The sequence below is a fragment of the Urocitellus parryii genome, chromosome 8 (assembly GCF_045843805.1).
Source record: "Urocitellus parryii isolate mUroPar1 chromosome 8, mUroPar1.hap1, whole genome shotgun sequence".
NCBI classification, from domain to species: Eukaryota; Metazoa; Chordata; class Mammalia; order Rodentia; family Sciuridae; genus Urocitellus; species Urocitellus parryii.
In genome coordinates, this window is record NC_135538.1 from 112106880 (window position 1) to 112120314 (window position 13435).

Genomic DNA, 13435 nt, shown 5'->3' on the forward strand with positions numbered 1-13435 from the left:
CAGGCCTTCCTAGGGATTAGAACAATTCACCTCCAAATTAACTTTCCTGACAAGTGGTGACAGGAAAAAGCAAACCAGAGGACAAGAAGTTTTCTTCTATGATTAGACAGTGGTACTGTGGCTTAAGGTCACTGTGGAGTCATGGCCCATGAGCCCTACAGGGCTGAGGCTGGGATTCCATTATTATACAGGTGGTTTGAATATCGAGCTGATGGGTGAACAGTAATCATTTGTGGTCTCCCCACACAGTATTTTGACTAGGATTTGCTTAACACTGTGTTTTAGGTCATGCTGCTACAACAAAAATACCATAGACTAGAAGGCTTAAACAACAAACATTTATTTCTCACAGTTTAGGAGGCTGAGAGGTCCATGATAAAGCACCAGCAAGCCGACCCAGGGCTAGGTGAGGATCCCTTTCCTGGCTTGTAGATAGGCAACTTCTTGCTGTGTCTTCACACTGCCAAGAGAAATCATCTCTTATGTCTTTTAAAAGAACACTATTCCTGGGCTGAGGTTGTGGCTAGCCTAGACTGTGAGCGCCTGGGTTCGATCTTCAGCACCACATAAAAATAAATAAATAAAATAAAGGTATTGTGTCAACTGCAACCAAAAAATATTTAAAAACAAGAACACTATTCCCTTTGGCTTGGGATGTGGAGGCAGGGGGATTATGAGTTCAAAGCCAGTCTCAGCAACCAGCGAGGCACTAAGCAACTCAGATCATGACTCTAAAATAAAATGCAAAATAGGGCTGGGAATGTGGCTCAGTGGTTGAGTGCCCCTGAGTTCAATCCCCAGTAACAAAACACCATTCAAGAAGGCTCTGCCCTCATAGCCTAATTACCTCCCCAAAGCCCCAAAGAATTTGGGGGGAAGTTATGGATGAGATGATGCTTGTCAAGTTTCTCCAACACAGTTATTCACCCATCCCCTTTCTGTACTCTTTGAAAGGAAGCCCACACGTATGGGGGAATTATACTTCAACTCCTTGAGAAGAAGAAATAGGGTTGTGTTGTTTTCTATATTCAGTGGGACTTCCCAAGACTGTGCAGGCCATTGCTGGATGTCCAAAATCCCTGCTCCCAATTCACCAGAAACCAGTAGTGAAACCAACTGAAAATGTCCAAGTTTCCATAATAACCCCTAGGGGTCAGTACTGCCCTATTGAGAACCACTGATAGAAGATTTCCAATTCTAGTCTCTCTCTCTATCTATCTCAATATTTTTTAGTTGTAGGTGGACACAACACCTTTAGTTTTTACCTTTTGTATTTTAACCCTGTGGGAAGCCATCCTTACACATGACTGGGCGGCTCCCGTTAAGGGTCTGAGGCGTTCTGGCTGAGTCGGAACTTTCCTAGCCCTCTCCTGATGAGAGAGCCCATCCGTGTGGGGGTGTGCCTGACCACTGACCCCGGGGGCCCAATCACTGACCCTGACCATGGAGTGCGGTCCCCCTTCAACCTTCATTGGATGGAATTCTCCCCTGAATCTCTTGTTCCCCAATAAAAAGCTACTCCCAGGCGTATTCATTCTCTCTCTCCTGCTAGCCCTGAGTAATCCTTGCTGCCCTGCTGGGCGGTTAGAGGAGGGAACCAGAGAGGGGAGCCGTCTCGGACTTGGCAATAGAAATAAGGTAACTGAGTCTGTGTGTTTTATTTCGATCTCATCTAGCTAACTTTTATGCCAAGAACCTCATTAATGAAACCATTGCGCTGGCTGCATGGTGGATAACCCTTTATTTTTTTGTGGTGCTGAAGATCAAACCAGTGCCTCATGGATGCTAGGTGAGTGCTTTACCTCCGAGGCACAACCCCAGCCCCCAATTCTGGTTTCTTTAAAGTGGAGCGTAAATTTAAAGCATTTACAAAGGATTCTGAGTGCAGAATCCATACTGTTATGCTTTCCTCCTGATTTACATATGATTTTCACATCTAACTCAGTAGCAATTTATATGAGCCATTTGCCTTGGAGAGTTCTATAAAATGTTCAACTTTCTTTTCATATGAACGTGTTTGAGGACTAGGAGTGTAGCTCAGTACTAGAGTGCTTGCTTAGCATAGGTGGGGCCCTGGATTTGATCCCCAGCCCTGCAAAGGGGGGGAGGAAACCCTTAAGTTCATTTTTAATGTTTTATATAACATCTCATTATGTACTTAAAAAATTTTTTTAGTTGTAGTTGGACACAATACCTTTATTTAATTTATTTATTCATATGTGGTGCTGAGGTTTGAACCCAGGGCCTCTCACATGCTAGGTGAGTGCTCTACTGCTGAGCCCCAATCCCAGCCCCTAAATTATATACTTCTATAATGACAAAGATAACTGGATTGAATATGTTTGTATGGACACAGTTGACAACTCATCCACAAATCAGAGATGGAGCTATCCAGAGAGGACAACCAGTTACATTAACTCAGCCTTTCAATTCTCAGTTCTTTACTGAAGAAATGGTGAATCAGATTAGTAATTGGGTAAGTGGAAATTAATTGATAAGAATTTATACTATAAATGCATAGGTTTGAGTCCCACAACATTAGCAAAGATTATAGAAGTTTTTTTTTTTTTTCTTATGCCAATATCCAGGACTGCTGTAGAGGTAATGGAATAGGCACTTTCATAGACTTCAAACTGTTTACACATTTCATTTTGCAGTAGGTTTCAAGAGTTTAAAGATTAAAATGTCCAGATCCTTTTACTGGGTAATACTGTGATATTCTGGGAATTCTGTTTCCTAGAAAATAGTCAGATTTCAATTTCTAAAATATATACAATGTGTTGCTTGTGTTATTTTCTAGCAACAAAAAATTAGAAATAAAAGCCCCAAATGGAGAAATAGTTAACATTTATAGTACCCATAATAATAGAATATCATCTATTCTAACATGACTTAAGCACTCTGTGCTTGATTTAAACACTATTTAAAGCTCTATTTAAACACCTGTGCCTTCAAAGAACACTTAAAAACATAGCAGAATGCACCTGAGACAGTAAATGAAAAAAAAAAAGCAGGATGTACACATTCTACCCTTAATCTCAGTGGCTCAGGAGGCTGAGGCAGGAGAATGTTGAGTTCAAAGCTAGCCTCAGCAATTTAGGGAGACCCTAAGCAACTTAGTGAGACCCTATAAGTAAAATATTTTTAAAAAGGGTTGGGGGTGTATCTCAGTGATTAAGCATGCCTGGCTTCAATCCCTGGTACCCCCCCCCCAAAAAAAAAATACTTGGAGGGAAAATACCAAGTTGTTGTGGTTAACCCTGGCTGCTGAGATTACCAAAGATTTTATTTCTTTCCTGGTATTTTTCTGTATTTTCCAAATTCTTTAAAATGGTCAAGTATCATTTTTATAATCTGAAAAAAATTGATAATATTGTTTAATATGCTAACATTTATATTATTTACCTTTTTTTTTAAAGACAGAGTGAGAGAGGAGAGAGAGAGAGAGAGAGTTTTTTTAATATTTATATTCTAGTTTACGTCGGACACAACATCTTTGTTGGTATGTGGTGCTGAGGATCGAACCCGGGTCGCACGCATGCCAGGCGAGCGCACTACCGCTTGAGCCACATCCTCAGCCCTATTATTTACCTTTTGATTTAAATTAGATATTTTAACAAATATTCATTTTGTCTGCCACTCACATGTCTGTTCAGGATAATAATATTAAAAATTGGAAGATACATTCATATTAAGGTATTCAAAAACTCTTACAAGACTTACAATTCTCATGACCAAGTTCAATTGACATTCAAAATTTGTTTAATCATTTACACATAATGTTTAAGTATTACAAAAGTTGAATGAAACATGTAAAACCCATAAAGTTGGCATTATATCTATATACTATTTATTTTTAGCTGTAGTTGGACACAATACCTTTATTTCACTTATATTTATTTTTACGTGGTGCTGAGGATCAAACCCAGGGTGTCGCAAGTGCAAGGCGAATGCTCTACCGCTGAGCTACAACTCCAGCCCCAGCATTATATTTTTTTCCACATTTCCTGCTCTTAGTTGACTGATTCTGAAGAAGCTTTCTTTTGTTACAATTTGGTAGCCACCACCCTACCAAACTATATTTTATTTAAGAAAATGTAGCTAACATATATCAAAAACCTACATAGCACAGTCATCTTACCAGTATTTTAGACAGCCTCCCTACTTCAAGGTAGCTTCTGTACCAGTAGCATCAGCATCACCTTGGAGCTGATTGAAAATTAGGAATTTCAGTCTTCACCTCTACCTTACTGGATCAGAAATCTGTATTTTTCATAGAATCTCCAGGTGATAGATATGGACAATAAAGTTTGAGAAGCACTATTTTACTACCGGCATCAGCAAAAATGTTTACCTCCAAAAATACAAATTCGTTTCTCCCAGTATTACGTAGTGAATCACATTATTTGTAGCAATGAATTACAGGTGGTGTGTCTAATCTACAAACACAAGAGTGTAAGAAGCAGGAATTTACTTTATTCTAATCATACATAAAGCTCCCTATTTTTTGAGGGTTAAAAACCAAGTTTCAGTAAATACAGGATCTCTCCTGCTACTTTCCTCTGGGGGAAAATCTTAAATTCTTGAAGGTGGAGGAAGGTAAGCATATGTAGTCTTCCTAGGTGAACCATCCCACTGGCATTTGCTAAAATGACAGTCAGGGGCTCCATGAAAGATAGGACCTCCTTTAGGAGTGAGGGATGAAACCTTTCAGGGGTACAGCTGTACCAGAGAATTAGGAGTTAAGGGTACACCAGTCTCCAAGTTCATGGGAATGATAATGCCAGGAGATGGAAGGCTGGGAGGTTATGTGGTCAGCAGAAATGCCAGGTCTGAATAAAATAATATTAAAAACCTCAGATAAGAAGGACAATTCAGGTAGTGAGGGGCAAACCCATGTGTAGACTCTCACCAAAGTAACCCAATAACCTTTACCTTATTAGCATAGTAAAATGCACAGCCCTAGGTGGAGATTTAAGATGGTAAGGAGACAGACAGCACATGAAGAAGCACGATGAAGAGGTGTGCTGGCGCCACTCAAGTCCCACCTCTACATGTGATGGCATCAAGAGACTAAGTTCCTGCCTACCAGTAGATAGGACAGAAAAGCCACTTCCCTTTGCTATTTGCTTGTCTCTGATTTCTGCCCCTCATGTGCAGTTTCCCTCCTGGCCTGATACCATCGTTAACTATTATTACTGATTCCTTATTGCTGGCACCTCCCTTGCTGCTTCACTATTTCCATGCCAGGTTGGCCTATAAAGAGATCTTTGTGGCTAAGGCTTCTCCACAACCCTTTGCTATTCCATGGGAAACTAATTCTATGAGATTTATATAACATCCTATCTCACAGATACTTCTCTTGCCATTGCTTCTCAGGGGTCTTGCTGACTCCAGGAGGTATACCTGGGAGGCCAAATACAAGCCCCCTCTCCTTCTAGATCCCCAGACACCTTTATCTAAGGATTTTGTGGTTTATCTTAATCTTTAAGTGAGAGAAAGGTGAGGCCTCTTCACGGGGATTCACTGAAGAGCCCTCTGTCCTGACTCCCCTTCTCACAAGCCAAAGAATATCAAGGTTGAGAGTTTTGAAAGTCAAGAGCCTTTTTTCTATTATACCATCCCTGGGTCCAGGGTCTAGCTGCCTGATGGGGGTGGAGCTATGGGTTACAAAGAAATGCAGGGAGGTAAGTTGATATTTTAAAATACCATGTCACATGAGTTATAGGACATAAAGATTTAACACACAGTCATGTTAAATGTCCTTTTAGAACAAGAAGGCTAAGAATATGAGATAGATCCTATATCAAGAAAAATTAGAATCTTTGGAGGCAAACTGCACAAAACAGCTAGAAAACAAGAAGCAGAATACCTACAGGAGTAAAGTAGGTTTAATAGCACCCTTTTGGCAGGGCTCAGTGGTGCATACCTGTAATCCCTAGCAGCTGGGGAGGCTGAGACAGTAGGATCATGAATTCAAAGTCATCCTCAGCAACAGCGTGTTACTAAGCAACTCAGTGAGACCCTGTCTCTAAATAAAATACAAAATAGGGCTGGGGATGTGGCTCAATGGTTGGGTGCCCCTGAGTTCAATCCCTGATATTGGACCACCCCCCTAAAAAAGTAAAGCACCCTATTTGGGAGCTATTAGTGGTGAGTCAGAGCATTTGATGGAATAATTTGAAGCATTCACCTCTAAATCTGTGGTTCTCAAAACAGAATATGCATCAGAATCACCTGGAGACACTTGTCAAAACAAGTGTTTGGGCCCCACTCTGATTCAATGTGTCTGGGGTAGGTTCTATGGTGAGCATTTCTAACAAGTTGTCTGATGATGCTGTTGCTGCCACTGGACCACACTTTGAGAACCACTGTACTAAGTATCAGTGTTCTTCTTGGTTTTGTGTATAAACAGAGCCTGGAGCTGTTGCAACAGGAAGTACCAAAGCCCCAAGTGGGTAACTGGGAGCAGTGTATGGTTACCCTAGCAAGAGAATGTCATCCCTCCAGGGAAGACCTGGAGGAGGAGATCATTACTGATTCGCTTTGCTGTGGTGTCATTCTTCCTGGCAACCCAATCTCAGTCAGTGGATTCTGAGTGTGAAAAACAAGTTCAGGTGTGGAAATTGAGCAGAGATTTGTGGTTTTAAAAAATTATTGGATTGGGCTGGGGATGTGGCTCAAGCGGTAGCGCGCTCGCCTGGCATGCGTGCAGCCCGGGTTCGATCCTCAGCACCACATACCAACAAAGATGTTGTGTCCACCGAGAACTAAAAAATAAATATTAAAAAAATTCTCTCTCTCTCTCTGTCTCCTCTCTCACTCTCTCTTTAAAAAAAAAAAATTATTGGATCAATGGTACTCAGCTTTTTCACTATCGAACTTTGATTTCTTATGATAGCATAGATTGAGCAGTACGCTTGTTGGCTGCTCATCTAGTGACCTTGGGGAGTGCAGGTTTTATTAATCTCCTCCGCAGTTCTCTCCAGATGAGCCTCTCCCCTCACTGACTGACACCCCAACTTTACACCCACCTTGTTTCTGAAGGTTAAGGGCATGGCCTCTATTGTGTTGGGCCCTTTCATCCCCGTTACTATCAGGCAGTTTAGTTCTATAACAGCATCTCCTAATGTCAGCTCTAGAGAATACAGAGCTATTGTGGAGATTTCGATGTCCTTATCATTGGCACTCTTTATTGTTTGGGTTGAGTGTCTTAGAGGCCTTCCTGTGGGATGTAGTCAGTTGGTGGGTTTTCTGTGTAAGATCAGGCAAGGCGGGCAGAGAACAAAGGAGGCAGATTTAAAAAGGCCGCCCAACGAGGCTTTATTGTGATATCACTCCCGAGTAGAACTCGATCAGACCCACAGAGTGGACAGGAGAAGGTTCTGAGGAGAAACTGCGTAGGAGCTCCACCAGACTGGAATTTTATGGGGCTTAGAGTCCCTTGTCCCTTTGGAGTTGGTCAGAGGAGCTGGCTGAACTCTAGGATTGGCCAGGGAGTCCTGCTGATTGACAGGTGTTAGTGAGGAGATCCCGCTGATTGACAGGCTTTTCCTTGGTGCCTGATTGATATTCTTTCCCTCGCTGGCTGCTTTGTTCTAAGTTACCACCACTGACCTGACATTCTGATCATACATAAGCTGTATATCCACTCTATCATGCTTACTTCTCAAAATAATCAACTATACTAAAAGTCAGGAAAACAGTTATTTTGGGCACAAGGGAAAGATAGTAATTGGAGGAAGCATAGGGGTTTTCTGGGATGCTGGCAATGTGCTATTTTTTGACCTGGGTACATTGTGTGAAAATTCAACAAGCTGTATGATTATTTGTGGGTCTTACTGTATGTCGGATAGACTTAAAAACAGAAAAAAAAATTAAAGTAAACTACAGAAATGGGAAAATAGTGACTAGAGGAACACTTTGTAGGTTAAAACCAAGGCAAAACATGTTTTCCTAGGTTGTTCATGTTGATAGCTCTTTACTGCAGAGTATGGCTGGCACTTCAATAACACACCCTGCTCATTAAAAGACTATTTTTCAATTCAAGGGAGCAAGTAAGATTGGTCTCCTTGAAACACTCCTCCCTTTGTTTCCATGAAACTGTTCTCAACTATTTTTTTGTGTGTGTGTGGGGGGTGGGGGGTTGGGGGAATGGGGGGGGGACTTGTGGGGGCAGGTATCAGGGATTGAACCTAGGGCCACTTAACTACTGAGCCACATCCCTAGCCCTTTCCATTTTTTAAGTTTAGAGACAGGGTCTCACTGAGTTTCTGTGGTTGGCTTTGAACTTGGTATCCTCTGCTTCAGTCTCCCAAACTGCTGGGATTACAGATGTAGCCACCTTACCTGGCTCCTCACCTTGTTCTAATCCTACATTCCTGACTATTTCTTTTGTCTCCGTTTTCTCTTTCTTTTATATACAGCTGAGAAAGACTGAGTAGAGAAGAAAAGGAGCTGCCTCAGGGCAGAAGATCAATTTCCAAACCTTGGCTCAAGCACTGAGTGGGCATTAGCACAGTGACACTCACTTTACTTCCTCCAGGGTTACTGGTGGGGGAAAAGAATGTGAACTATTTTGCACACTGTGCTGGAAGGAAAGACCTCCCCCTCTATATTCTGCTCTTTTCTTTCTATTGAGACTCTTCCTCCTTTGGTAATATCACCTATTTTCATGGCCTTAATTATCATCTCTTCGATAAAATTATTTGAGGAGATAAAAAGATTAAAGCAGAGGCAACATAGAAATATAGAGTATGGTTATACCTGGCTTCAGTGTCAGTCTTCTTAGACTTTGGGAACAAGATTGGTAGCTTACTTCCCCACATGGAAAAAACTACCTTTCACTGTTTGCTATTTATGTTCTCCTGGTATCTTGTGTTTTCTCTCATCATCTGGGCATTCTTCTTTATTTATTTTTCTTTTAAAGAGAGAGAGAGATAATTTTTAATATTTATTTTTTAGCTTTCGGCGGACACAACATCTTTGTTGGTATGTGGTGCTGAGGATCTAACCCGGGCCGCACGCATGCCAGGCGAGCGCGCTACCGCTTGAGCCACATCCCCAGCCCCTGGGCAATCTTCTTTATACCCTTGACTTTTCACACTCTTTTTGACTTTGTCTTTTTCATTTCTACCCTAAAGCAGCAGTTTTCAGACATCAGCAAATCAGAATCCACGGAGGAACACATGGTGCTTAGTGAGGGAAGCCAGTCCTAAAGGACTGCGTACTGTATGCTTCCATTTCTAGGAACGGTCAGGAACAGGCAAATCCATGGAGGGGTAAGCAGATGAGTTGTTGCCTGGGGCTGGGATGACAGCACAGGAACGAGGAGTGACTGAGAATGGGAACAGATTTCTTTTCGTTGTGATGAAAATACAATGTGGTGGTATTTGCATAACTCTGTGGGCACACTAAAACCTCTAAACGGTACACTTTGAATAAGAGTCATATCCAATAAAGCAGTTAGGAAACAAAGAAGACTCCCATGGAGGGCTTGTAAAATACAGATTTCTGGGCCTTATCCCCAGAGTTTCTGATTCAGTAGTTCTGATTCAATAGGTATGACTTAGAATTTCTGATTTATTAGAAACTTGCATTTCTAGGGCTGGGGATGTGGCTCAAGCGGTAGCGCACTCACCTGGCATGCGTGCGGTCCGGGTTCGATCCTCAGCACCACATCCAAACAAAGATGTTGTGTCCGCCGAGAACTAAAAAACAAATATTAAAAAAATTCTCTCTCTCTCTCTCTCTCTCTCTCTCTCTTTAAAAAAAAAAAAGAAATTTGCATTTCTAACAAATTCCTAAGTGCTGCTGCTGCTAGTGGTCCAGGACATTGTGACAACCACTGCACCAGAGTAGTGCTGTCCAACAGAAATAGAATATAAGGCACATGTATAATTAAACATTTTTATTTTTATTTTTTAGAATATTTTTTTAGTTGTAGTTGGACACAATACCTTTATTTTACTAATTTATTTTTATGTGGTGCTGAGGATCGAACCCAGGGCCTCGCACATGTTAGGTGAGCGCTCTACCGCTGAGCCACAACCCCAGCCCTAATTAAATATTTTTAGAAGCCACATAAATAAGTAAATTTTCATCACATGCCTTAATACAATATGTAAGACTGGAAGATGCACCACACGACACAGATCACCAAAGAGGTTTCCACTTTATTACCAAAGGCTGTGTGTTTATATAGGTCTCAGGAGAGGCCTCAGGGCTGAGGTAGATAACAGGTTGCCCGTTTATTGGCAAGCTCTTCCATATGTCAGTTCCGGAGCCCAAGAAGTTAATTCTAATTGGGGCTAAGGCTTCCCACCAGCAGGGTTTGAACACTGGCGCCAGTGGGAAAGTTTTGCGCCAGTGAAAGAAACAAAGAGGAGAAAGAGGGTCGTTAGACGCCATGCTGGGGTTTTTCTCTGGGGTGCTGCTGCCGTTATATGTTTTCCCAACACAATATATGCAAAATATTCTCAATAGACAATCAATATAGTATACTCATTAATGAGGCGTTTCATATTCCTTTATTTGTATAAAGCCTTTGGCACCTGGCGTGCCCAACACTCATGCACACCACATCTCAAGTGTTCGATGCCCTAGGTGCCTACTGTAATGGACAGCACAGCCCTGGAATATTCTCTTTTCTTCTTTTTGAAATGGCCTAGGGTTAAGCCTCATCTGTATAAGGACAACAACAGCATTCCATACCTCATGGGATCTTTGTAAAAATGCTTAGAACACTTTCATCCAGGTAATAAGCAGTCAGTGTTAACTATTATTATTTCTCTAATAATAATCATCAAGTGAAAGAAAGGAATGTCAGGCTCAGTCAATTTTGAACTTTTGAAATGCTAGCCATTTCAAGGTCTAACCTAAATCATTGAAATGAAATAGTGATAGATTTTAACCTGTTTGTATCAGATAGAATTCATCTGGTGGAAAGAAAAAGAAAATTCAATTTAAGCAGATTTAAATAATGAGGAAATTAAAGTCTCATCTACCTGGGGTACAGAGGCAAATACAGTTCAGTTTCAGTTAATATAATTCAAACAACATCATCATCAAAGGGTCTCAGCCTCTTTCTGTCTCTTCACTCTGAACTCCAATATTGTTTTTATCCTACAACTGGTATCTCTCTTAGTTTGGGAATGGCTGCTAGTAACAATTTAGGGTTAAATGCTTTTTGATTTATCTCTGGCAGAGAGTGTGACTCCTTCCTAACCACTGAATAAAGTCTCTTCCCTTCAGTATAATGGTGGGGTGGTGGTGTCTGGTGTGCTAGTGACATTCTATTTCTTGACCTGGGTTTGCTTTGTGACAATCCAAAATGCTGCATAATAGTTATTTGTACACCTTAGGGCTGGGGCTGTAGCTCAGTTGGCAGAATACTTGCCTAGCCTGTGTGAGGCACGAGGTTTCATCCTTAGCACAGCAAAAAAAATAAACAAATAAAATAAAGGCATTCTGTCTGCCTACAACTACTAAAAATTTTTAAAAAGCCAAACCTCTTGCAACATTGATGGGAAAATAAAGGAAATACTTCATATGTGTTAGACCTCAAACAAAAACAAAAGGCTTTTTTTATACCAAGGAGATGATCTTAAGGTGGAAAAAATAAGTAAGAAAATGCTTTAGGTTCATGTCAAAATGAAGTATATTCTCTTAGCAATATATAGTATTATTTGGATTTAAAATTCATATTATAAGAATCATATATAGCTTGCTTTTTAATTCAACATTATATTGTAAGGTTAATCCATGTTGATACATATTTCATGTTGTGCAGTGTTTATTCATTTTTCTGTTACTAGATGTTGAAGAGTTTTCCTATTTTTCTTATTAGAGGTTACACTACTATGAATGTTTTGTACACATGTCCATGGGAGAGACTTTTCTAGGGTTATATCTAGGTATTACACCTACAAGTAAAATTTCTGGATCTTGGCATATGACATATTTCAGCTCATTATGTAATGCTAAATTATTTCCCAACGTGATTTTATCTTTTAGAACTGGATTTAGTTGCAAGTGATACTAAGCTCAAAATAACAGTGGCTTAAAAAATAGCAACACAGTTGGGCATGGGGCTACATGCCTGTAATCCCAGCTACTCGAGAAGCTGAGGCAGGAGGATTGCAAGTTTGAGGTCAGCCTGGGCAACATAGTGAGATCCTGTCTCAAAATGAAATTTAAAAACATGGCCCTATGGGCATATATGATTACATGACCTGTGAAACTCTATATCATATACCACCAGAAGAATGAGAAGTTACACTCCTCTTATGTATGATGTGTCAAAATGCATTCTACTGTCATGTATTAGAACAAATAAAAAATTAAAAAATAAAACATGGGCTGCAGCCCATGTAGTTCAGAGGTGGAGTGTGTGCCTAGCATGTGCGAGGCTCTAGGTACAATCCCCAGTACCATGAAAGGGGGAAAAAAAGAGTGAAGAAAAGAATAAAGCAGCACACTTCTTTCTCATATCAGTCTGGAAGAAGCAGGAAGGTAGCTTTGCAAATTCCTCAGGGACCCGGAAGACTTCACCCTTGCTGTGCCACCATTCTCAGCATGGCATCTTTCATCTCCCATTGCAATATAGCTTCACCATAATGGACACATTCTGGCCAGCAAGAAGGAAGAAGAAGAAAAGAAAGATTTCCAAGTATATACCATTGGCCCGAATGGTATCACATTTAGCTGCAAGAGAATCTTTATTCTGGGTGACAACACAAATCATACCTAGTGAATCCTAGTGGGAAGAAAGGGAGAACAGTTCTTGGAAGTAAATAAGCAGCCTCTGCAAGCAGTTACACTGTGCAGTGTACATGTCTACCAACTGTGTTTAAAAGTTCAAGTTCCACAAACTTATCAACAACAGAAAAGATCAAGCTTTACATCTTTGCCATCAGATTGATATGAACTGGTTTCTTTTTTTATCAGATCTTTTTAGTTATGTTTAACAGTAGAATCCATTTTGATATAATTATTTATTTATTCACTAATAAGCTTTTAATTAGGGTCTACTATGTGCTGGTTACTCTTAAAAGGGCTGGGGACATGGCAGTGGATAAAATAGTCCCAAATTCACAAATCTTATATTCCAGTGAAGAAGACAATAAATAAGTAAATTAGTGTGTGTATGTGACATATTGACAAATGCTGCTATGGAGAAAAATGGAATGCAAGTAGTGTGCTATTGGCTATATGTTGGTAAGACAAGTGACACTGAAGCAGTAACCTGAAGAAAGTGAGGTAGTAAGCCATGGGAATGAATATATTGAGGAAAAGCATTCTGCAGAGGGAATAATCAAGGGCCAAAATGATTACAGTGGAGAGAGGAGGAGAGTGGTGGGGTTTGATGAGGGCAGGTGTGACCTGCGCAGAGACGGGATGTGAAACAGGGCTTGTGCTCTGTGCTGATGCCATC